The sequence below is a fragment of the Podarcis liolepis genome (genome assembly GCF_965112155.1).
Source record: "Podarcis liolepis genome assembly, chromosome: 10".
NCBI classification, from domain to species: domain Eukaryota; kingdom Metazoa; phylum Chordata; class Lepidosauria; order Squamata; family Lacertidae; genus Podarcis; species Podarcis liolepis.
In genome coordinates this window covers 61,274,143-61,298,066 of record NC_139562.1, presented here as the reverse complement: position 1 = coordinate 61,298,066, position 23,924 = coordinate 61,274,143, and the positions used below count along the sequence as shown (strand labels likewise).

Here is a 23,924-nt window from a genome sequence, read left to right as displayed (position 1 = left end):
TGGCTGTACTGCACTTAGTTGTGCTTTGGCTTGGCTTCGTGTATAGGGGCGAGCTGTGGTTTTGTGCCCTGTGCCAGCCAGATCTGTGTAGGGATTGCAGGGGGGTGCAGCATCCGGAGTTGCCACCATGGTTTGGTTACTGGATGGTGTCTGTAATTTATCTGTGGAGAGGGTCTGGGTTTGGGTCTGGTGTGGTTGATTGGTGGTGGCGTTCTGTGTGCCTCTGGATCTGGTGTCGGTTTTTGTGGGGAGGGCTAATTTCCAGATGTCTGGCAGGCGGGATGTGTCGTCACGCTTGTTCATGTTGTGAGGGTGTTTCTCTATCTCGATGGCTTCCATGATTATTCTCTTGTGGTGATGTTCCATGTTAAAGAGCAATTTGGAATCTGCAAAATTAATTTCGTGTCCTGTTTCTTTCATGTGTTGGAAAAGAGAGGAAGATTTTTCTTCTTTTTTGACGGCATTCTTGTGTTCTGCGATACGTGCATTTATTCGTCTGTTTGTTTGTCCAATGTACGTGGCTGGGCAGACTTTGCAGGGTATTTCATAGACCCCTTGGTTTTCCAACTGGATTTTATCTTTGGGGTTTCTGAGGATATTGGCTATTTTTTGGTTGGTGCAAAAGGCTGTTTTGATATTGTGTTTATGGAGGATTTTGCTAATTTTATCTGTAGTGCCCTTGATATAAGGAAGGAGGGCCATGCCATTGTTTTCTTCCGTGTCTTGGTTTTTGGGGGGTGTTTCTTTTTGGATTAGCTTCTTAACCCTGTTTTGCTGGTATCCATTGGCGATTAACAATCATGTTAATCGCCAATGGATACCAGCAAAACAGGGTTAAGAAGCTAATCCAAAAAGAAACACCCCCCAAAAACCAAGACACGGAAGAAAACAATGGCATGGCCCTCCTCCCTTATATCAAGGGCACTACAGATAAAATTAGCAAAATCCTCCATAAACACAATATCAAAACAGCCTTTTGCACCAACCAAAAAATAGCCAATATCCTCAGAAACCCCAAAGATAAAATCCAGTTGGAAAACCAAGGGGTCTATGAAATACCCTGCAAAGTCTGCCCAGCCACGTACATTGGACAAACAAACAGACGAATAAATGCACGTATCGCAGAACACAAGACTGCCGTCAAAAAAGAAGAAAAATCTTCCTCTCTTTTCCAACACATGAAAGAAACAGGACACGAAATTAATTTTGCAGATTCCAAATTGCTCTTTAACATGGAACATCACCACAAGAGAATAATCATGGAAGCCATCGAGATAGAGAAACACCCTCACAACATGAACAAGCGTGACGACACATCCCGCCTGCCAGACATCTGGAAATTAGCCCTCCCCACAAAAACCGACACCAGATCCAGAGGCACACAGAACGCCACCACCAATCAACCACACCAGACCCAAACCCAGACCCTCTCCACAGATAAATTACAGACACCATCCAGTAACCAAACCATGGTGGCAACTCCGGATGCTGCACCCCCCTGCAATCCCTACACAGATCTGGCTGGCACAGGGCACAAAACCACAGCTCGCCCCTATACACGAAGCCAAGCCAAAGCACAACTAAGTGCAGTACAGCCATCTTCCCAGAAAAACTCTTCACAAATTCAAGAGGTCAAGACACGAAGGCTTTAGCAACTAATCCACACCTAATGACCCACCTAAGTGGTACTCAGAATATCACTCAAGAAATCACTCAAGATATCCCTCAAGTAATTAAGGAACAAAAGAAGAAAAGAACACTAGCCTGGGAACTTCCCCTCTGCCCAGAACTTTTGAGGCAATACACCACACCCCTCTACAGTATTTATAGGAACTCAAACACTGAGATCCCGCTCTGTTCCAGTAACAAGAAGCCGAAAGCACCAGCCTGAAGATGACGAGTGAGACCTCGTCGAAACGTCGCCTAGACACCCCAACTTTTACACGGGAAGACACCCGAGGACACCAAAACCTGCATTCCTGTACCCGTGAAAATCTACGAAAACATCTATATATATATATATAGATATAGATATTTGGCAAAATATGCTGCCCGCAATATCCACCTTCACTCTGCCTAATGATGAAAAGCCTAAGCCATGGGTGGGCAACCCTGTTTCAGCCTGAGGCCCACAATATCTTCAAAGGGGCACATGTTAGTGGAGAGAGAGGCTGGAAGCAAAAATGGACAGCCAAATGAATGTGAATGTTAACTTAGTACATTCAATTAGTTTCTACACACACTCAGACACCCCTCTCTATCCTTCATCTGGACGAGCAAGAGGCAATATCAGAGTTCAATGACACACTCCAGCCAGCTAAAAACACTCAAGGAAGGTGTCAAGCATAGTTTGTGAAGGGTGTGGCCTGGAAAAAGTGTGTGTGGCTGGGGAGGGGTGTGGCCTGTGGAGACTCCCAAGGGCCAGATAGAGAGATTTGGAGTGGCACATTTGAGACTCCCCTAACCTTGCATAAGCAAAGGCAGGAAATTGTGGGAAACCGAAATAGATCTCTTTTTTCTGAGTCATACATACTGATGCCATACAGACTGATGCAGCAGTTTCACCCTCGAAGCCCTAGTTGTGAAGTAGACTCCACACACAAGGCTTTTAAGATGACTCTTTTCTTAGAGGATGGCAACTATTAAAAGCAGTAATGTGCAGATATACGAAGTCCAATGCAATGTCTTTCACTCTCTTGAGGTTTCCAAGCCCTTCCCCCAAGTAAATAACTTCACACTGACATGTAATTTTGGTTTAAGTTATTGGGCAAAATTTAGGCCACAACTTTATTGATTACAGCAAAGTAAGTGGTATTGGCTTAGGCATTGGCAACTGACTATAACTGGCAGGTAGTCTGGAAGGGTAAACACCAAACGAGTGAGCAACATCAATGAAAATCAACCGCTCACTCCGGGGTTCAGTGGTCCTGGCATGGCCCTAGCCCCTCCAGCAGACTTCGGATGAGATCCAGGACCCCCAGATTCCTTTACCCTTATTCATGTAGGGGCAGCACCTCCCCTCCCACACACCTCACTAAGCCAATGCCTAACCGCCAAACCTTACAAAGTTGTGACGATTGCTAAGGGGGTAGGCAAAAACCAAGTGGCCAGTGCCAATTTGCCAAATGGAAAAAAATTCCTACCCGACCCCTGTTCTAAAACAGGCTGACCAACCAATATCTGAAGCAAGTTCAAAGCAGCAACATCAACAATTAGGGACAGGAGAGTGGGTGTTTGGCAGCAAGTGCCTCAGCTACGTCGCACTGCCGCTTTTAAAGCTCCCCCCAATCATGCCACCTGCATTGGATTGGCTCAAACGGCCTGGCGTGATTGTGGAGCCCACAGACAAGGCCTAGGGCATGCCCCCCACCTATAACCCAGTGGGGATGTAGCACCCTGCTTGTGGTTAACGCTTAGCTGGAATGAAATATTCAACGCAGCAATAGAGAAATTAAAATAATTATTTATTTGTCAGACAAATAAATGAGAGGCACAGTGGTATATGGTTACCAAGCTCTGGCCTGCCCTCCTGCCATTATGGCCAGCACTTATATTCCCTCAGCCCAGCACCCTTGCTCCTCCTTTGGCTGCCTCTGTCCAATCAGCCTGGTTGAAATTTCTATTGGCTGTTTGCTAGCACCAATCATAAAAGATACACCCATTTCCTATTACCTTTTATGGGAGACAGAGAGCTATATTTTCTTCTATTTATAAATGGCAAACAAGTAGCCATTAACCTTGACAAGGCACCTTAATTACAGATAAACTTTGGCCCCTACTTTCCCTATTCCCTGCAAACCAGATGGTTTTTAATTTCATTTTAAACAGAGGCCCGACGACCATATGTCAGGAGTGCTCGATAGTTTCTCCTGCTTGGCAGGGGTCTGGATTCAATGGCCCTTGTGGTCTCTTCCAACTCTATGATTCTATGATTCTATGAAATAAGAATCTAACATGAATCTAGCATTTCTAATTTCTAAATCATTTGCATGATTACATTTAAGCCAACATATTTATACATTAATATATATATAGATTTGTAGAAGAAAGGGAACTTAGTAAAAAAACAGTTTCCAGAATCAACTTCAGAGAGAAGCCTCTTAGTTTACAGCCCCCCTTTTCCTGCTGAAACAGCTGCTGTTCTAAAAGCAACTTCTTCAATTTACCCTTTGGGTTAAGTCTCTAATGTGAGGCATAATAATTGTGTTTTTATAGCTTAATTGTATTCTGTAATTTTGTATGGTCAGTGTGACCTCTTGCTCTTAGCCTGTCATTTCCTTTTGCAACCCTGAGGCTCTGTCAGAGGGGCCCTGTTTAAGATGAGCACATCTGCCGATACACTCAGCTGCCTGGCATGAGAGATGCTGCCTGGCATGAGAGATACAGATATTTTAAAATATATTTTAAGCTCATTTTAAGAATACAGGTATCTGATCAAAATATAAGCCTTGATTAAAATGCAGGCTATGATTAGATGCCTCAGGGAGGGGGTGTCTCAGGGACCCGTACACAACCACGACCCTCATTAAGGAGGTTCCCATTTCTAATAAATACGGTACCAGTACAAATACTAACAAGAACCAGATTCAGTACTGTAAGTTCTTACGTTTTCTGATGCACTTAGTGTAATTCAACAAAGAACTGGCGTCCTTCTCTAAAAGTTATTCCAAATAAGATTCAGGGCATTAAGTTCTCAATTTATCTTCAGATCACTTAAAAAAGAAAGATCTATCATGTGTAGGAAGGAGTTATCAGAGGGAGGCATAAAATAAGCAAGAGGAAAATATATTACCAGGAGCCTTGAACGTACGGGATAGGGCAATATATAAATGTGGAGGTTTGCTGCAGGAACTGTTGTGTTAACACCCAATGATTACGGTTACTTTTACAAGGCGCTGGCATTATTGGAAGGCAAACCTTTGCGAAAGAATTTGATGCAGCATCAACCTGCCTGAAGACAGGTGTGTTATAGTTAGATTGATGCATTTCCCCAAAGGTATACCATTCATAATTAATACCTAAATTAATTCCAGTGCTACTAACAAGCACATTTGGTGGAAGCTGATAATTATCTGCAGCATTGTATTTAAACACTTTGAACACCCAGGGAAGTGAGCGATGAGTCATCAACTCTTTTCTGAAAAGAGATCATGCTTACGAGCACATGGCAATTAATAAACAGCATCTTAATTGCCACCTGCAACTGACTTCTAAATCCAGTTGTTCATTCCTCTTGGTAGTATAAGGTATGTTTTGTCCTACAGAACCTTATTACACGTCATTGTCACTTTTCTTTCTTTGCTGTCACAGATTCCAATAGGAGTGACAGGAGCAATGATACGAATGATCGTATTTCATGGGTTGCTTTCAAGGCGGCATTGACAGGGGTGCAAATCCAGTGCCATATGGCACATTTCTCTTGTATAAAACTTACATCTTAGCATATGGCTTTTCTTTCTTTTCTCTCCCCCCCCCCCCTTTTCTTCTTCTTTATTTCTGGGTCAACAGTTTCTTTAGTCTTGACAGCAACAACAACATTTACACTGTTTGTTAAACAAATTAAAGTACAGTTGCAATGCGAGAGAGCTTTACATAGAAACTCTTGTCATTTCCAATATTAAAAGTGTCAGAACAACACTGTTGTTGGGATTGAGGATGAAACCCTGTTTGCTGGTAAACTAAACATCTACGGTAAATATTGGAAGCATTGCAGCGGGGACTGTTTGATGGATGGCCAATATTGATAATCTTTTTAAAAATTATTTTTGAGGCAGCTCTAGGGTTTAGATAGGTTTAGAGTTGAGAGATCAGCTGTTGTGCTTATGGAGAGAACACGATAGCTGCCCTTTGTGTGGTGAGTTCCCGCCTACCCCCAGTAGGAATAAAGACCCGTGACACAGTTATTTTAGGTTAATGGGCAAAATTAGGCCACAACTTTATTGGTTACAGGGGATGAGTGGTATTGGCTTAGGCATTGGTCCTAACCAACTATCCAGCTTCAGCCTGTTAGCTTGAAGACCGGGAAGGGTTAACACCAGCAGGGGGAGCCCTGCTGATGCACATCAACTAAGCACTCCCCTGGGTCCCGCTTGGGGGCGTGCCTTGGGCCCTCACCTCCATAGGCTTCAGACAGGGTCATGCCCCCCCCCCCAATATCCTTTATTGGACTACCCTTCAATATCCAGGGGAGGTGATGGCGCTTCCTCCCCCCCATCCATCTACACAGCTATACCCATACCAATGCCTAACCACCAATACTGAGGAAGTTGTGATGATTTGCTATGAGGTAGGCAAAAAACCAAATGGCTGGTGCCAATTTGCCAAGTGGAAAAAATTCCTACCAGGCCCCTTAACGGTGACCAACCGAGGTCCATAGCAAGGTCAGAAGGGGAACCTTGAAGGGCAGGTGGGTGGGAAACCAAAGCAGGTGGGTGGCCAAGGAGGGAGATCCCTGGCTGCGCCTGCCTTATATGGAGCAGGCCACGCACCCTGGGCCAGCCGATTGGCTGGCCAGGGGATGATGCGGTCAAGGATTCCCCTAATAGGCCGGAGGCTGAGAGCCAGCCCCCGTGCATGTGTTGGGGGCGTGAAGCCCAACACACCACCTCCTCCCGAGGTCGGAAGTGGCTTTAACAGAGAAACTACTGTGACCTTCGGAAAAACCAAACCTGGGTTTGCCCAGATATAATACAATGGGAAGGAGGATTGTTTGAATTCTAGGAGAGAATCAGCTCCAGGTCTGAATGAAGAGGAAGTGGTAGTGATGGATTGGTGGTTATTGGCAACAGAGAATCAAGGGAGAGATGTTCCACATTAATTAGAGGAAGGACTATAGAGGTAGAGATCATGCTTTGCATTCAGAAATTCCCAACTTCAATTCCTGGCAATTCCAAGTAGTGTAAGGAATATGCATGTCTGAAAATCTGGAGAGCCATTGCCAGTCATCATAGACCAGCCTTGTCCGATCTGGTTCCCTCCAGATCAAACTTGGGTCTCCAGCTGTTTTTGGACTACAATTCCCACCATCCCTGGCCACTAGTACTGCTAGCTGGGGATAATGGGAGTTGGATCTCCAGCTGTTTTGGACTACAACTCCCACCATCCCTAGCTAGCAGGACTAGTGGTCAGGGATGATGGGAACTGTAGTCCCAAAACAGCTGGAGACCCAAGTTTGGGAAACACTGCTCCAGATGTTGTTGTATTCCAATGCTTATCAGCCCAAGCATACAAGACTAATGAGAGCTGCAGTCCAAACCATCAAGATGGCAGCAGTTTATGGGTGTCTGGTCTAGCCAATTCTGAGCTAGATAAGTCATTGGTCTGACTCCCAGTATAAGGCATAACCACCAGTTCTCCCCTGCCAATGTCACAATGCAGCTACAGTATTGGCAATCCTGTGTTTGCAATATATAATACGATGGTGAGTGTCTAGTAAACAGTCAAAACACCCAGCTGAAGTTTTATGGCTGTCATTTTGGGGTGATCATTTACTCACCGCAATTCCATTCTACAATAATAACCAGAGACTGTTCCATTCTTATAACGGTTGGGACATGCAGCATATTTTGTGAAAATACACCGAGTGTTAGCAAGGTTCCTTTTGCAAGGCAGCCCTAATTAAAGGCTGAGTCAATCTCTGTGCCTTTGCTGGCGGTGAGCATTAAAATATGTTTTGTGCCTTAATCCGGATGACAGGGGAAAGGAATGGTTTCTAATACATCTTTCTCTCTTTCTTTTTCATTCTGATTGTGCTGAGGCAGTGGCAATGCTGGAAGGAACGGTGGTTTGTGGAAATGTGCTAAGAGGCCAGATATGAAAAAGAGTGATCTTAACGACTACACCTTGTGGCTAGACAGGAATCAAATTACCTTTGAGGAGATAACATCGAAGCCTTATAAATCAAGACAAAATACCGATTTTCTAGAGAAGGAAATATACGGTTTCCACGAGACCAGCTGAGCAGAGAGGAGAATGCACTTAAGGTAATTTCTTTTGAAATAACTTGAAGTAGGGTTAACAGATTCTTAATACGACACAACTGAAATGCAGCATGTACAACTGGTAATCGGAATCCTATTTTCTGAGAATTGGAAAGTATCTCCTTTCTCAAGGTCACAAGTGACCTTCACATCAAACAGAGTCTCCGGATGGAAAATGCTAGACATAATGTTTCTGGATTGTGGAAAGCAAATTGCCATGGCAATAGGTGGGCTAATATATAAATATTTGGATGAATCATGCAGTGAACATAAGATCAGACCAAAGGCTCACTTATTCAGCATTCTGTTCCCACAGTGGCCAACTAGACGCCAATGTGGAGCCCACAAACAGCAGCACTCACCTCACCTGTGATTCCATCTGCTGATATTCAGAGGTGAAACTCCTCAAATACTGGAGGTAATACACAGTCATCATGGCTATAGGCTATTGGCAGTTGCCTGGGGAAAGATCCGTCAGGGCTCCAGTTGCATCCAGACATGCCTGTTGATATTAAGCAAACTATCCTGTTTAAAGTGTGCAGCCATTTCGGTCTTCAATGCAGTGAGACGAAACCTACTCTGTGACTGACAGTTCCCTAGCAGCGAGGCTTTTCCTTTACACGCAGATATAATTGTTTTGCAATGTAACTACAAGAGAGAAGATTTTCATAAACATCTGTTGCGGAACAATAGTGCTTTGAAATGCGAGAATGCATTCTCTCACCATAAAATTAAACATTCCAGATGAAGAGGAAGCTTAGACAGTGACGTGCATGGTTGTCCTCAATAAAGTCAGTAAATGGTTACACTTTGCTCACTGCTTAGTCCTCTAATTGTTCCTGGCACCTGCATCAATTGACTACTTCTCTTGACTCGTCTGATCTGGTATGTCCCACCCCCTAAGGTCATTGTCACAGTTCAGGCAATGGGATAGCATTTGGAGCTGTGGATTTGGAAACATCGCCCCACACCCAGAGCACAAGGCAATGTCCTTGCCCAGATATTGATGGAATAGATTCAAATCAGGTCCATCTATTTAATTTGAAGGATCCCCTTTTGTGGTCCTATTTTTGGAGTTCATTTCTTAAAGACTGTGAATGCTAAAAAGTCTGATGCACCTTTAGGAGCTGTCATGGTTTTGATAATACCATGATGTGTAATGATAATAATTTTATTATTATTACTCCACCAATATGAGTTGCCACAGACACTCTGAACAGCTCACAGCATATATAAAAACATAACAAAACATTAAACATTAAAAACATTTTTTAAAAAAAACTACAGAGGGTTGCAATTTCTGTAGAGATTGTTGGGGCGGGGCATTGGGGACAATTAATCATGGAAACCAACCAAAGGGTTCTAGTCCATGCTCTGTTTCTGAAGATCCACTTAAATATTTTGGGATCTACACATCTTGCAAACTTTGGATTGATCTTCATCACACACACACACACAGAGAGAGAGAGAGAGAGAGAGAGAGAGGGAGAGAGAGAGAGAGAGAGATTTGGTATTTCTGGTGAAATTGCTCAAAATGAAAATGCTTTAAAATGGCTCAGTTATAAACTAGGTGCAAAGTCATTGACTGCCCATCACTATTTTCATTATTCTTTGATTGTGGGGAAAAGTACCAATAGAGACTTGTGGATAAGGTGTAACAATGGCACAACAGGACTAGGACAGAGTAGATATTTTGCTAATGTGAAGATGGTGCTGAAAAGCTGCTACTGAGGCCATAATTAAGTTGTAACATGAAAGTTTGCCTTAAGGATAATTGAAATCACTATGTTTGCTTGAGGTGATATTATTGCTTACAAACATAAAAAGGAGCAGACTATTTTTGCACACTAATAATACAAAGCTTAAGGTAACAGCTATAATGTCTACTCTAACCAATCTGGCCTTATGGGCATGAATGCAAAAATAATTTGGGACGCTTTCCAAAGTTAATCAGAATTTGCAATATTGTTCTCATTAAACTGCAAGCAAACTAGTTACGTTGCGAGTGTAACCATGGAAATAAGAAGATGTGACACAAGGTGAAGTGTGTTAAAATGAAGGCCATTTTATTCAAATTATAAACAAATGAAAAGCCCCTGATGTTGGGACAGATTGAGGGCACAAAGAGAAGGGGACGACAGAGGATGAGATGGTTGGACAGTGTTCTCAAAGCTACCAGCATGAGTTTGACCAAGCTGCGGGAGACAGTGGAAGACAGGAGGGCCTGGTGTGCTCTGGTCCATGGGGTCACAAAGAGTCAGCCATGACTAATCAACTAAACAACAACATCTGCAGGGCGACATTCTGTGCAGGTAACTAATCAACTACCAATCCAAGTGAGACATGCCCTCTCCCTTAAGCAGCACTCATTTGCATCAGTAGGGTGGCTTTCTTGATCTTGTAGGACCTTTCCTACAATACTGTTCCCCAAGGTGATCCTTACCATACCAACAGGCCTCCCAACATTGGAAGGAAGCATCAGGATTTCTGCCTCTAAAGGTGCCTAAGGATGCTCTCCTATGGAAACAAGAAGAATTACCGATGAAAGAAGAATGGCAGGCGAAATTAATGGACTATGTAGAATTAGACAAGATGACAGGAAGGATCTGAAACCTGCGGGACCAGAGATTCTCAGAGGACTGGAGTCAATATTTGAACTATTTGAAAAGCAATTGTAATAAACAGATTACACTAGCAGGACTGCAAGAAGTTTTGTAAGGAGGACTATGTGAAATATTGCAGAGAAGAAGATTTGAAGGGAGTTATTAGTTAAGGACAATTAAAAGTAATAGGGAAACTAAGAAATGCAGGCTAAGTGATAAAGACTGAAAAATCTTCAGATGTGGTTGATGGAAGTCCAAAACATTGTATAAGTTAAGAAAATATGTTATATGATTGTTGGGAATGATATGTAAAAAAAATAAAAAAGGATGCTCTCCTAACCTTACTCTACCTGTTGGATTCCCACATTACCTGCCACTGAAGAGGAGAAGCTTAGCCCCTCACCCCCTACCTGCTGTGAGTAAAGTTATACAGGTCATTCTACCAAGAAAATATCATTGCTCCAATTGGACAAGTGAATTTCACCTGGCTTATGGGAACCAGTCCTTGTATATTTCATCTCAAGATAATGCATAGTGTTGCCCTCATTGCTAGGCAGGTTGATACAGATCTCCCCATTCACTTTCACCCTTGCCTAATGATGTCATTTAGAGTCACCATCTCCCCTCCACACCCTTCTGGGTAAAATATCAGACCAAACTATGGTCACTTCAAGCCAATAATGCCGAAAAGCACAAAATCCAAGCATGCCAGCATTTGCCCTTCAAGATCCCCAAATGGTTACCACCCTAATGAACCATTAACAGGTGAGGGGTCTCCTCAGGAGACGAAGGTTGAACCATGTTGAAAAAAGGTATTTTACATCTGCTCAGTTACTGAACTATTGCAAACCCAGTGCTAATGGGATTTTGTGACTGGCCCATGCAGCCATACTCTGGCCACATATGAGCACTCTTGCCCTCCAACCACCTATGAACAGGAATCAATATTTTGGCAATGTAAGTATCATAGAATCATGCTGATTCTTTGGGGACATAACAGAAGACCAGGATGCCCAAGGTCTGAATACCTGCTCTGTTGGGTACCCCAGGTACTCTGCAGTTGGTGTATCCCAATCTGAAGGGAATAGGTGATGGCTTGGTTGGGGTCCCCACTGAACAATGTCGGATGAGGTGGAGGAAGCTGAGAGTAATAGAGGAGCAAGCTTATGCATTATGACATCAGGGAACAACAGAAGGGCAGGAAGTTTGACCCTGCTCCCCACCCCCACAATTCTAATAAGGTGAGTAACAAAGCCTGAATTAGAACTAAACAGATCAATGGAGGATTCTTAATGCTTTCCAAAACAAGACTGGGAAACTTGGAACTTTGGGGTCTCAGCTAAGGAGAATTCAGATAAAGAGAATGTCAGGAACATGCCTCTTCAACCATATAATTGAAAAGGATTGTCTAAAAAGATGAGAATGTAGAAAGGGGTGGAAACAGTACTTTACTCGAGACTTTCTTAACAACCTCTCAATGAAAAGGTCACACTTGTACAATCAGATTGAACAAGCACGTTCATCTGTTTCAACAACGCTGGCAGATGTTTCATGGGTGTGTTTTTTCTTTTCTTTTGGGGAAACTGGACAGTGAGGGAGTGATTTCTTTTCTTTCCTAGAAAAGTGTACGTGCGCCATTTAAATATAACATTTCAATAGATAATAAAGAAAGCTTACTTCATTTTGTTTTAAAGTATTTCAAGTGCTTTCACTGCCATGGGTATGAGTGTTCCACTGTGAACAGAATGGCCAAATGATATATAAAAGTGTCAGAGCTAAAATAAATCTTTTTATGACTTATTCAACGTTCATTGGTTTCAATAAAAATCCATTGCAGTGTAGTCTTACCTATAAACTTACATATTTGCAAATACTGACTACGATTTAAAAGGGAGTGGGTTGATATCCTTCACATTGGCTATTTTTCCTCCTCATAGTGTCATCTCAAAATTAACTCTTTTTAAAGAAACAGACACATAATTGTTGTTGTTGTTGACTTAACATCGTTCCAGCCTGCCTTTTTACAATTTATGCTTTCCAGCATGTTCGAATGAAGTTTCTTACATTTAGAGCAAATCACTACATATAGATATACCACCCTAGAATACTGGAACGGACTCTCTTTACTTGTGCTTGATGCCTACTCATGTTCTGTTCCCGGGGTGGCCAATGCAGTTCCTTCTAGATGCTGTTAGACAACAACTCCCATCATTCCTGACAACTGGGGCTGATTGGCTTTGACAGTGTGGCAGTGATTAACCTCTTCTCAGGAACATCTGCTCTCCCCCTGATGAAATCTAGGAGAAAAGTACCTCCAATGCTGGGGAGGTTCCTATTAATATTTGCATTGTAAATGTATTTCACAAAGAATACTCAGTAATGGGGAAAGGAGTTGACTGGCTATTCTGTTAGCTGATTCTTTGACTGAGAACATGGTGACTCCAGGCACTGTCTGGAGGAGTTTGTGAGGACAGCCAAGCTATGGATTAATAACTTATGTACTGTTATGAAGGAGTTTTGAAAGCAAAAGGACTAAACCCTCTCTTGGGCTCAAGCAGGGGGGGAGGACGTTTAAAAGGGTGTTTAGAAAGGTAAAGGACCCCTGGACTGTTTAGAAAGGTAAAGGACCCCTGGACTGTTAAGTCCAGTCAAAGGCAACTATGGGGGTTGTGGCGCTCATCTTGCGTCAGGCCAAGGGAGCCAGCGTTTGTCCACAGACAGCTTTTTGGTTCGTGTGGCCAGCATGACTAAACCGCTTCTGGTGCACGGAGAACCATGACAGAAACCAGAGCCCACAGAAACGGCATTTACCTTCCTGCCGCAGCGGTACCTATTTATCTACTTGTGCTGGTGTGCTTTTGAACTGCTAGGTGGGCAGAAGCTGGGACAGAGCAATGGGAGCTCACCCTGTTGCAAGCCATTACCAACCTGAAAAGTAGAGATTTATCTCCAAGTCTTGCATAAGATGTCTGGTTTATCACAAAAACTCACAGTTCCTCCCACAGACAGATTGATGACAGAATATTTACAGGAGGGGCCCTGATGTCAAATAATCTATGCATGTTGACTCAGAAGTAAACACTGTTGAGTTAAACAGGACTAATTTCCTAGAAAATGGCACTGGGATTGCAATTCTGCATTTCCTATGCCATCCATGTTTACTTAGAACTAAATTGTGCTCAATCCAATGAAATTTGGGGTTATTCAATTGCAGCCCTACGGTTGTATTCAACACTGCTGTTCCATTTGTGCGACAGACCTCCTCCACTTGCACAATGGAATTCTCTCCTTTTGCCTGCAGCACCCTGTGTGCCCTCACTGGATACAACCCCTAGTCTGTTGAAATGGTTTAGGGCAGCAAATGCTGTTTCTAACATGGGGAAATGGAATGCGTCATTGCACGTTAGGCTTTAGGACAAACTTGCCAGCTGACTAGCTTTCCAGGGCTTTGTGAGGCTACAGTGTTGGTCCCTGACCAAACCTGTCAGTTTCTTATTTCCTTTCTCTCCCATCCATATGTCCATTTCAATTAGACAGGCTGTCAGTGAATCTGGACCCAACTTGCCTGCCATCTGGTTTATACGCTGCTGCTGTTGCAGTGTGCTTTATTTCATTTAATTGTCTCTCGTAATGAGTTATATTTATCTATCCTTCTATTTGTTGCGCTTTTATTTATTTTAAAACTTTTCATGCCACCTTTGTGAATTAAAAATCCTCCAAGGCGGCTTACACATTAAAATAAGAACATGTCACTTGCTACTGAATGAAATAACCCCTTGAAACTTCTGAATTAAAAAGAAAAGTTTATAAAACACAATACATCATCCAAACAAAAAAAAAGGCAGTAGAAAATCTCAACAGCTGAATTTCATTGCATATATAAAAGCCACTTGAAATTTAGCTTCCCCAAAAGCACTGCAGCAAGCATAGGCAAATTCGGCCCTCCAGATGTTTTGGGACTACAACTCCCATCATCCCTAGCTAACTGGACCAGTGGTCAGGTATGATGGGAGTTGTAGTCCCAAAACATCTGGAGGGCCGAGTTTGCCTATGCCTGCATTGGAGAGTGCTAGACTCCCAGATCTAAACACACACAGGATTGGCCATCTATTATTGCTGCTATGGTTTGCCAGGTGACCAATTCTGGTCATCTACTTTGAAATCCAACAGTATGATTTTAAAAGGATGTCGCGTTCCCAAATTCAGTTGATCATCGATGCTTGGGAAGCACTGGGGACAGGGCTTCCTCAGTGTCAAAAACCAGCTGATTCTCAGCCCAGTGAAAGCTGTGTATGTATACTTCTGAAGTGCAAACAATCAACTGGTAGTTGGTGCCTGAGACACACTGCTCAAAGGTTGATGCAGGAACTACCCATCAACTGATTGGTGGTACCTTAAATGCAACTTTCACCCAAGCCCTGGCTTTATCTGCGCTGCATCTAGCACTTATCAGGTGCAGGGCAGGTGGAGAATGGCCTCTTAAGCCAAAGAGAAAGGCCTGATGGGGCTCATTAGGCCTGTAGGCTTGAAGTTCCCCACCCCTGCCATAGCCAGTCACTCCAATGAAAATAGGGATGTCCCATTCCACAATGATAATTTTGCTATTTATACCCCATACATCTTACTGGGTTGGCCCAGCCACTCTGGGCAGCTTCCAACATATATAAGAACACAATAAAACATTGTTTGTTTGTTTGTTTAAAAAAACTCCCTATACAGATTGCCTTCAGATGGCTCAGGGATTGGATAACTTCATAGCCTCCAACATTTCTCCAGTGAAAATAGGGACATCGGGTGGTGCTGTGGGTTAAACCACAGAGCCTAGGACTTGCCGATCAGAAGGTCAGCGGTTCGAATCCCCGCGACAGGGTGAGCTCCCGTTGCTTGGTCCCTGCTCCTGCCAACCTAGCAGTTCAAAAGCGTGTCAAAGTGCAAGTAGATAAATAGGTACCACTCCTGCGGGAACGTAAATGGCGTTTCCGTGCGCTGCTCTAGTTCACCAGAAGCGGCTTAGTCATGCTGGACACATGACCCGGAAGCTGTACGCTGACTCCCTCGGCCGATAAAGCGAGATGAGCGCCGCAACCCAAGAATCGGTCATGACTGGACCTAATGGTCAGGGGTCCCTTTACCTTTAAGGAAAAGTGGGACATTCAGGGATCAAATCAGAAGTTGTGATGGGCTGGAAAATAGGGACACTTGGAGTCAACCCAGCCATTTCTCAGCTATAGAATTGTAGAAGTGGAAGAGACCACAAAAGTAATCTAACCCAACCCCTTGCAAAGCATGAATCTTTTGCCCAAGGTGAGGCTTGAACCCATAGCCCTGAGATTAAGAGCCTCATGCTCTATTGACTGAGCTATCTCAGATGCCCATCCAGGAACAGCCCTCAAAGCAACCTATTGTACCCTGGTCCTACAGTGATTCTGCTCTTAAAGAGCAATGTGCTGGAAATAGTGAATTGGCCACTAATGTCTTAGCCTCTCCTACTCTCAAGAGGTTTGCTGCAACTGGTGCAGGCAAAATACCAAGACTGGCAGGGTTTTTCTTGGCCGCTTGCTTCTGAGAAAAGTAACTGCTGGATTCAATGGGGCTTATTTCCAAGTGAGTATTGGACTGGTCATTTATTTATTTCTTCAGTGAATTCAAGATGCCTTATATAGTTCTCCTCCTTCCTCATTTAATCCCCACGACAGCCACCCTGTGAGAGAGGTTAGGTTGAGAGTAATTGACTGGCCCAAGATCACCCAATGAGTTTCATGGCTGAGTGGGGATTTGAATCCTGTTCTCCCAGGTCCAGCTATATAACACTGGCTGCCTGAGACAGGATATTGTGTTTTGGGTGGCATGAATAAGAACACATCATTACTATTTTATTTTACATTTGTTTCCCATTCTTCACTAGCTGGTTAATAGATGAAGGTTGCCATCTTTTGTTTGGCAGGCTTCCTATGCCTTTAAGACTTATATGGCGAGGAAGAAATTCAAAGCCATTTAGCTTAATGGAAGCAAAAAAACAACAACCTGAATTTCTGCCTATCAGGAAAACCAACATCAACCTCTAAAGCAGTATGAAAGTATTAAGGACCTCTCAAGTACATGGCATTGTAAGTAGGACTAACTTATTTTTAGCAGTTGTTAACTTGCAGTTTCTTAAGATCTGAAAGCGGTGCCAATGAATGCCATGTCAGTAAAACCATTCACCGCCATGATTTAATATTGGAGACTTGGGTAATAAAAAGAAGAAAAAAAGAGGAAGTCAAGCAACAATAAATATGTGATTTAACTGCATTCTTAATGGTACAATGTAATCACCTGTGCCTTAGCTAAATTAATTTTTTATTTTAATGTTAAGAAACTCCAAGTTTGAAGTTCATAGTCTATACTACCAAAAAAAAAAATCAATATTACATTACCCAACGGCACTAATGAATACATTACATCTGGTCGAGGTAGGTAAAAACTGATTTCACAAGGCAACATCTGTGCTTATTAGATTACCTGCTTGAATTGCTAGGGCTGATAACATAACTATTCACAGGAGTCAAATACTGAAAAGTTTCCTATGGGATGAGACATGGAATGGAACAGGAAGGTGAGCAAAAACACATTCTCTGAATTAAGGAAAGTCTCTCATGGATTAAAGGAACTCAGTAAAGGGACATGAGGTTTTTCTTATCCTTCCGAATGATGTGCTGCTAATTTGAGAAGCTGTAGGCAGGAAGAATCCACTAGAATTGTACATTGCCTCTGTTTTGGGGCTGAATAAAAGAGTAATTGAGGATCTCTCCCCCCTCCTAAGTTACAGCTCAGTAGCCAAAGCCCCCTTAAAGCTGAACTTTGGGTAGGACATGTATAAGGAATGAAAGTAAGGGGAAATCATGAAGTAGTCAACAGCTGCAGGAGGGGCGGTCAGGTGGGCTCAGAATGATCTCAGGCTTGCAAGAGAAGTTAAAAATAATATAAAAGGTTTCCTCGATTATGCTCAAAGCAAGAGGAAGAACAAGCAAGTACTAAGTCCTCAGCGTGGGGAAGACAGAGAAATGCTCTTGGGTGACAGAGAAAAGGTGGAAATGCTCAACACCTGCTTTGCCTCTGTCTTTATTCAAAATGAAAGAAGTGCCCAACCTAGTGATAATGGAATAAACAATGCAAGAAAGAAGATGTAGCCCAATACAGGAAAAGAAGTACGGGAACACTTAGCTACTTTAAATGAATTCAAATCTTCACAGGCAGCATTAAGCACAGCCTCACCCTGTAATGCCAAATGGAGAATATTCTCTCTCAACAAAACAAGCACTAGATATCTATACTGGCTAACCTGAAGTTGCTATTTCTTTTTCTCAATGTACAAGCAAGAATACACATCACTTAATTGTTTTACAGTAAGAGATGAACTCTTATTCTTCCTTCAAAAATATTTAAAAAGTATGGATTTTGAAGTTTTTGTTGGCCTGATAAAAGTATTGTCCTAATATGGATGATGGAGGAAAGTGAATTTGTTTTACTTCCTCCACAAAAGCCCCTGGGCCTGCAATTTCACCGTTTTAACACACTCTGGAAGGGCTTTGTGCCTGCAAATTTCATCTGCTTCTGCCCCAAAAGGGGAAATATTACGGATAAGAGTGATTGGGTCAGAGCTTTGTTGTACACAGAATGCTTCAGTAGTCAAATCACAGAAAAAGAACACAGGGCAGAGAGCGACTCAGAAACCAATCTGACTTTTTTAAAAACAAAAAACAGGGCAAGTGCAGGGCAAATCTCGGGCCCCATTTGCAGCCCTACTACATATGCACAAAATTCCTTTGTAAACAAAATCTAAGAGTGCTTATGATAGCAGTTACACCCCAATACGAAATACACAAATTCAGTTCCAAGTTGCATGCAGTTGACTTTCCTAAACACAGGGCTCCAAGGAAATAGACATGTGTAGTCATAGGAGAATTGAATCTGTAGCTCATTGTACTGGAAAAAGCAAAGTGAGTGGCTACTTACAAGAACTTACTATACACTGCATATATGGTTACTTCTTTGTCCAGTACCCATAGCATTCTCAGAGCATGATGGAATTTAACATAGCTTTGCATACATAATAGATCCATAGGGTCACCATATTTCAAAAAGTAAAGTTCCTGACATCAGCTTTTTTTTTTTTAGAAACCCACCAAAATTTGTTGAGTTTTTTTGGGGGGAAACAAACCCAAAATAGTGAGTTTAAGCTTTTGGAGCTTTCCATTACGTTGCCATACATCCAGGTTTCCCCTGACATTTTGCCAATTCGGCAAAATCCCCCCTGACATCATTTTTGCACCCGATTCCAACAGATTCCACACGAAAAACGCTTATGTCCCTGTGGAGATGGTAGTACTGAATTGGTGGCGCATGCCTTTCTGGCTTGCACTCTTTATAAAGACTTGAGGACTGAGATTATCACCCCTCTTTTATTGTCCATTCTGGGTCGCCCAACCACTGCCGCAGTGTCCTTTCTCTTGGCAGATCAAGATGAGCAGGAGACAGCAAAGGCTGCAAGGTTTTTAGCTGGGGCAATCGGAATAAGATCCACCATTTTACTATTGATTCAAAACCCTAAAATGTATTTTATATAACTGACTTTTTAGTTCTACTCTTTGTATATCGTATTGTTGTTTTATTGCTATGGCCGATGGCTGACGCAACTAAAGATTCATTCATTCATTCATTCATTCATTTTAAACCCGAAAACCAGAACATGTCAGGAATATTCCTGACATATGGCAAGCCTATGGGTCCACAAATATCCAGTTCCTTTGAACAGGCTTTCGTGGGAGAGATAAAATGGTGTGTTATATCACATACTGCATTGTCTTTCTGTTGAAGAATGATCCTGGATGGCAGAACTGGATTCTAGACATGATTTCAGAGCCTGTCCAGTTTACCATATGTTTATTATTAGCATAAATGTAATAGCTCTCAGAAAAGCAATTATCGGAAGGGCCACACCCTCGTTGGGCCATGAGTGGCTGGGGAAACCCAGCCAGATGGGCGGGGTACAAATAATAAATTATTATTATTATTATTATTATTATTATTATTATTATTATTATTATTATTATTATTATTATTATTGAGAGATCTCTTCTCTTTGAGTCTAGGCTTCCATTTCTCTTGGAAAGAACAGTTGACCACCACCATTTATTTGCATATGTTCATTTATTTAAGCACATGCAAATTTTCTATTACTGTCACTTGACAAATACATAATTTAAACCATAGCTGACTGATCATAAAAATTATCTTAGTCTGTCTGGTTTTATAGCTGGTTAGGCTAGAGTTCTGCACAAGTTTTTGTAAGCCTTCAAAGTAAATCAATCTGATTATATTCTATTTTCCCAACCCCTTTAGTCATAGGGAAAGGTTATTGAAGGAATCTCTTAGACACATAGCAAACGCTACCAGATTAATTTGAAATGATAAGAATGTAATTAAGGATTGCTAGAAGCAAATCTAAGTTAAATAGTGGTGTTCTTTTTTTTAAGCATTAAAGAAGATTTACTATCTATTTTCTGGTAAAAGTAGAAGAAGAAGAAGAAGAAGAAGAGTTTGGATTTGATATCCCGCTTTATCACTACCCGAAGGAGTCTCAAAGCGGCTAACATTCTCCTTTCCCTTCCTCCCCCACAACAAACACTCTGTGAGGTGAGTGGGGCTATGGGAAATGAGTGCTTCGTGGGTAAAAAATCCAAAAGTAGACTTTTCTTTGCAATCTGTTTAGCTGTGGTTAGAAATGTTGAGATAGAAGTCAACTAAATTTTACCAACAGTAAACCTATTAAAATTAATGAACTTGACTAAGTAAGGACCATTAGTTTCAATGGACCTACTCTAAGTATAACTTAGGCTGAATTAGGTGGAAGCCAAGACTGTGAAAATGGTAGAAAAGGCCTTGACATGTCCGATGTGGTAGATGCTCTCAACAGGAAGCCTGCCACTTCCATGGGGATTATGTTCTGGGGATCGTGCCTCCAACCAGAATCACGTACAGTGGTACCTCTGGATGTGAACGGGATCCATTCCGGAGCCCTGTTCGCATCCAGAAGCGAATGCAACTTGCGTCCGCTCATCTGCACATGCGCGGGTCGCAATTCGCTCATTTTGACCATCTGCACATGCGCACACAGCAAAACCTGAAACTAATGCACTTCCAGGTCACTGCAGCGAGCAACCCCCAAAATACTTATCCCAAAGCTACTTCAACCTGAGGTATGACTGTATGGGCAAAACACATGGGGTTCAGGGCTGGGTGGGATAGCCAAAGTCTTTTTTCTTGGACACTGGCCTGCTTTCTGTCCCCTTTTTGATTCTTTGGGTTTTTTGGCCAAGAACATAAAGCTAAATGCACATAAGTGAGATGCTCCAATGTTGCAGGCTTTCTGTAATTGTCAAGGAATGATGTACATATGCAATAGCGAACCAGGTGGAACTTTGTAAGGTGAGAGAACAAGATCCCACTGCTGATTTCGCAAGATCTGCCTCCTTGCAGGAATATGGAAGCCTAGGAGAATCAGATGCCCCACAAACGTAGTATAAACACCAGCAACTGGGAAACACTGGCCTGTGAGTGCTCCAATTGGAGAACAGCCTTTACCCTCCAGGCAAACCCTCACCATGATCAACTCCCACCCAGAAACCTATGTCCCCACTGTGGAAGGACGTATGGATCCAGAATTGGCCTCCACACTTACAAACTCACTGTTAATATCATGTTCATGGAAGACAATATTACTTGGCTATAAGTGATCGCCAAAGAAGAAGATTGATGAGCTTTACTAATGGCAGAAAATGCAACAGCCTGATTTTGAATAGCTTTTCTTAACACAGGAACATTTGATTTCCAGCAGATACCATCTAGTTTGTTTGTAGCTGATATTTATCCTCAAGCAGCTGAGCTATGTCTATACAAAGTCCGCGCCCCAATCTTCAGAATAATAATTTTAAAAGTGAGTTGGCAAGCGCAGCGTTCATGTGGTCAGTGAAATATCTGGCTACAAGGCAGGGAAGGGAGAGAAAGGAAATCGGCACAATAGTAATCCAGCAGAATTTGTGGCACATTGAGAACTTTTAGAAGCAAATAAATGCTTTTGTATTGTGTATTGTAACTTCGATTAGCAGCAGCGATTCAGAGAGCTGGACAATTTGTCGAGCTGTTTCTGTGCCATTCCCAAGTGTGCCTTTAGTAAATGAAATTGCTTGTTATGACTGTTTTTAAAAAATTCATTTGCTCCGAGCGATTTTTAGTGATGCTTTCTCTCTATAATTCTTATTTGAACTGGACTGAAAATGCAACTATCTAAAGGTTAAAAGGAGTGCAAACTGTGTTTCTAACTCCCCTCCGCCCTGTGCTTGTGATTTTGTTGTATTTGTGAGGGGTTTTTTTGCGGTTTCTGGTGCATATCTGACCAGAGTCATGACTCGTGAATTGTTTGTCACACTCTGATATGATCAATTTTGAGATCCTCCTATGTTTGCAAAGCACAGTATCGGCGTCGAATCCTGTATTGTTTCATGCAATGGACAATGGCAGAGGAAATGAGCAGACGTTTGGGAGGAAATTACATTTTTGCCCTTGGAATGCTATCGTTCGAGCTTTCCTGAAACCTTAAATCCATTTCATATGCACTAATGACTTTGCAGCTACAGTTAAGCAAGTGCCACTGCCTTGAAAGCTGATCAAGACTAATGTGATCATAAAGCACAGCAGAGATAACAAAATGAACTGCAGTCAACGTCTCCACATGATGTGCCTTTTGTGCGAGTCTTAAGAGCTTAGTGCTTCAGTTCTGTTTAACATTTGCAAAGGTGGCAGAAAGCTGGGCCTGATAGCTTTTCACCGGGAAAGTTTGCAGGGCCTCTTACTGCCTGCTCCTAGGTCTTGCTGACACAATAAAATTGGATATGAGCTCCACCATTTCGACTGAAGACCAGTGTCTGCAAATTACAGGCTTTGCTCTCAGTACCATCTTTGGGGATTTGAGACATGAGCACGAGAGACGGAGCTTTCTCTGTGTCAGTTCCACAGTCTGGGAGGTTCTGCCTAGTTAAAAATCACTGGGCTGCTTCTTTGCGTGACTTGGGCCAAAGTTCTTTGAGCGGAGGGAGGGGGGACTTTTATTTTGATGGGATTTTAAAGTATGGCTGCCAGAAAACCCTGCTCAAAATCATGGAGAACCACTGCCAATTAGAATATAGACCATGGGTCAGCAAACTAAGGTCCGCGGGCCAGATGAGGCCCAATAGATCCGGCCTGCAGATGGTCCAGAAATCGCTGCTTGGATCGCCATTGCGTGGATCGCCAGCACATGCGTTCTTTCCCTCTCCCTCTCCCTCACATGGTGGCACTTTTCTCCTCAGGGACAGAGCAATCTTGTCCCATGCCAGGCTCCATTGACAGTGGGAGTTGGCTTGCCCACCTGCCCGCCTCAGCAGGGCAGCACCGTGAAGGGGGCATGTGACGTCGGCTGCCAACTGCTGCTGCATTTTCTTCCTGCTTCTCCTCCCTCTCCCTCAATCCGCCCTTCCTTCCTTCTCCGTGCCTGTTTCCTGCACTGCTTCCTTGCACACTTCCTTCGTCACTGCCCGCCTCCCTCCCTCCTCCCATGACATTCAGGCGGGTTGTTGCGGAGGCCAAGGTAGCCACTTGCGGGTTGGCGGGCGGCTCTGTCTTCTTCTCCACGGTGCCTCTCAGGAAGCAGCAGCAGCAGCAGGTAGTGGGTAAAAGCTCCGGTGACACCCCGGTTCCCCTACCTCCATCCACGGCTCCTCCACCGGGGCTGCTGCTTCTGTCTTCACTGGCCAACGCAGCCTCCTACCCTGCCACGGCAGCTGGCTGGCTGGAGAAGCCCAACTGCGGCTACTGGGACAACAACTGGGACAGGTAAAGTGAAGCATCTTCAGGCCTCTTTGCGGGTGGGCGAAAACCGTTCATTTCCCCCCCAAAAAAATATAGTCCGGCCCCCCACAAGGTCTGAGGGACAGTGGAACGGCCCCCTGCTGAAAAAGTTTGCTGACCCCTGATATAGACAATACCAAGCTACAAGCAGACCCTCTAACTTTCCCTATTTTCTAGGGACAGTACTGGATTTACAGAAGCCATCCTAGTTTCGGATTTGATCCTGGAATATCCCACCTTTCATTAGGGCAATGCTGGAGGGTATGGAGTTATGAGAGCCAGGCAAATAAGTAACTATACAACCTTTAGAGGACATCTGAAGGCAGCTCTGTATAGGGAAGTTTTTAAATGTTTAATGTTTTATTATGTTTTAATAAATGTTGGAAGTCGCCCAGAGTGGCTGGGGGCAACCCAGTCT

At 43.0% G+C, this 23,924-nt stretch overlaps 1 long non-coding RNA gene across 2 annotated transcripts in view; it reads right to left on the bottom strand.

The window, feature by feature from the left end:
• Positions 1-11,708, bottom strand: part of LOC310687985 — a 36,923-nt gene extending 25,215 nt beyond the window's left edge. The window contains exons 1-2 of one of the 2 annotated variants that reach the window (XR_014516711.1): positions 11,611-11,708; positions 4,607-4,712 (exon numbers count right to left, since the gene is read on the bottom strand). This is a non-coding gene — a long non-coding RNA (uncharacterized lncRNA). Of the gene's footprint in view, positions 1-4,606; positions 5,299-11,610 lie in introns of those variants that run through there. The other variant, XR_014516712.1, reaches the window with a different exon arrangement.
• Between the last annotated feature and the right edge of the window lie 12,216 nt (positions 11,709-23,924).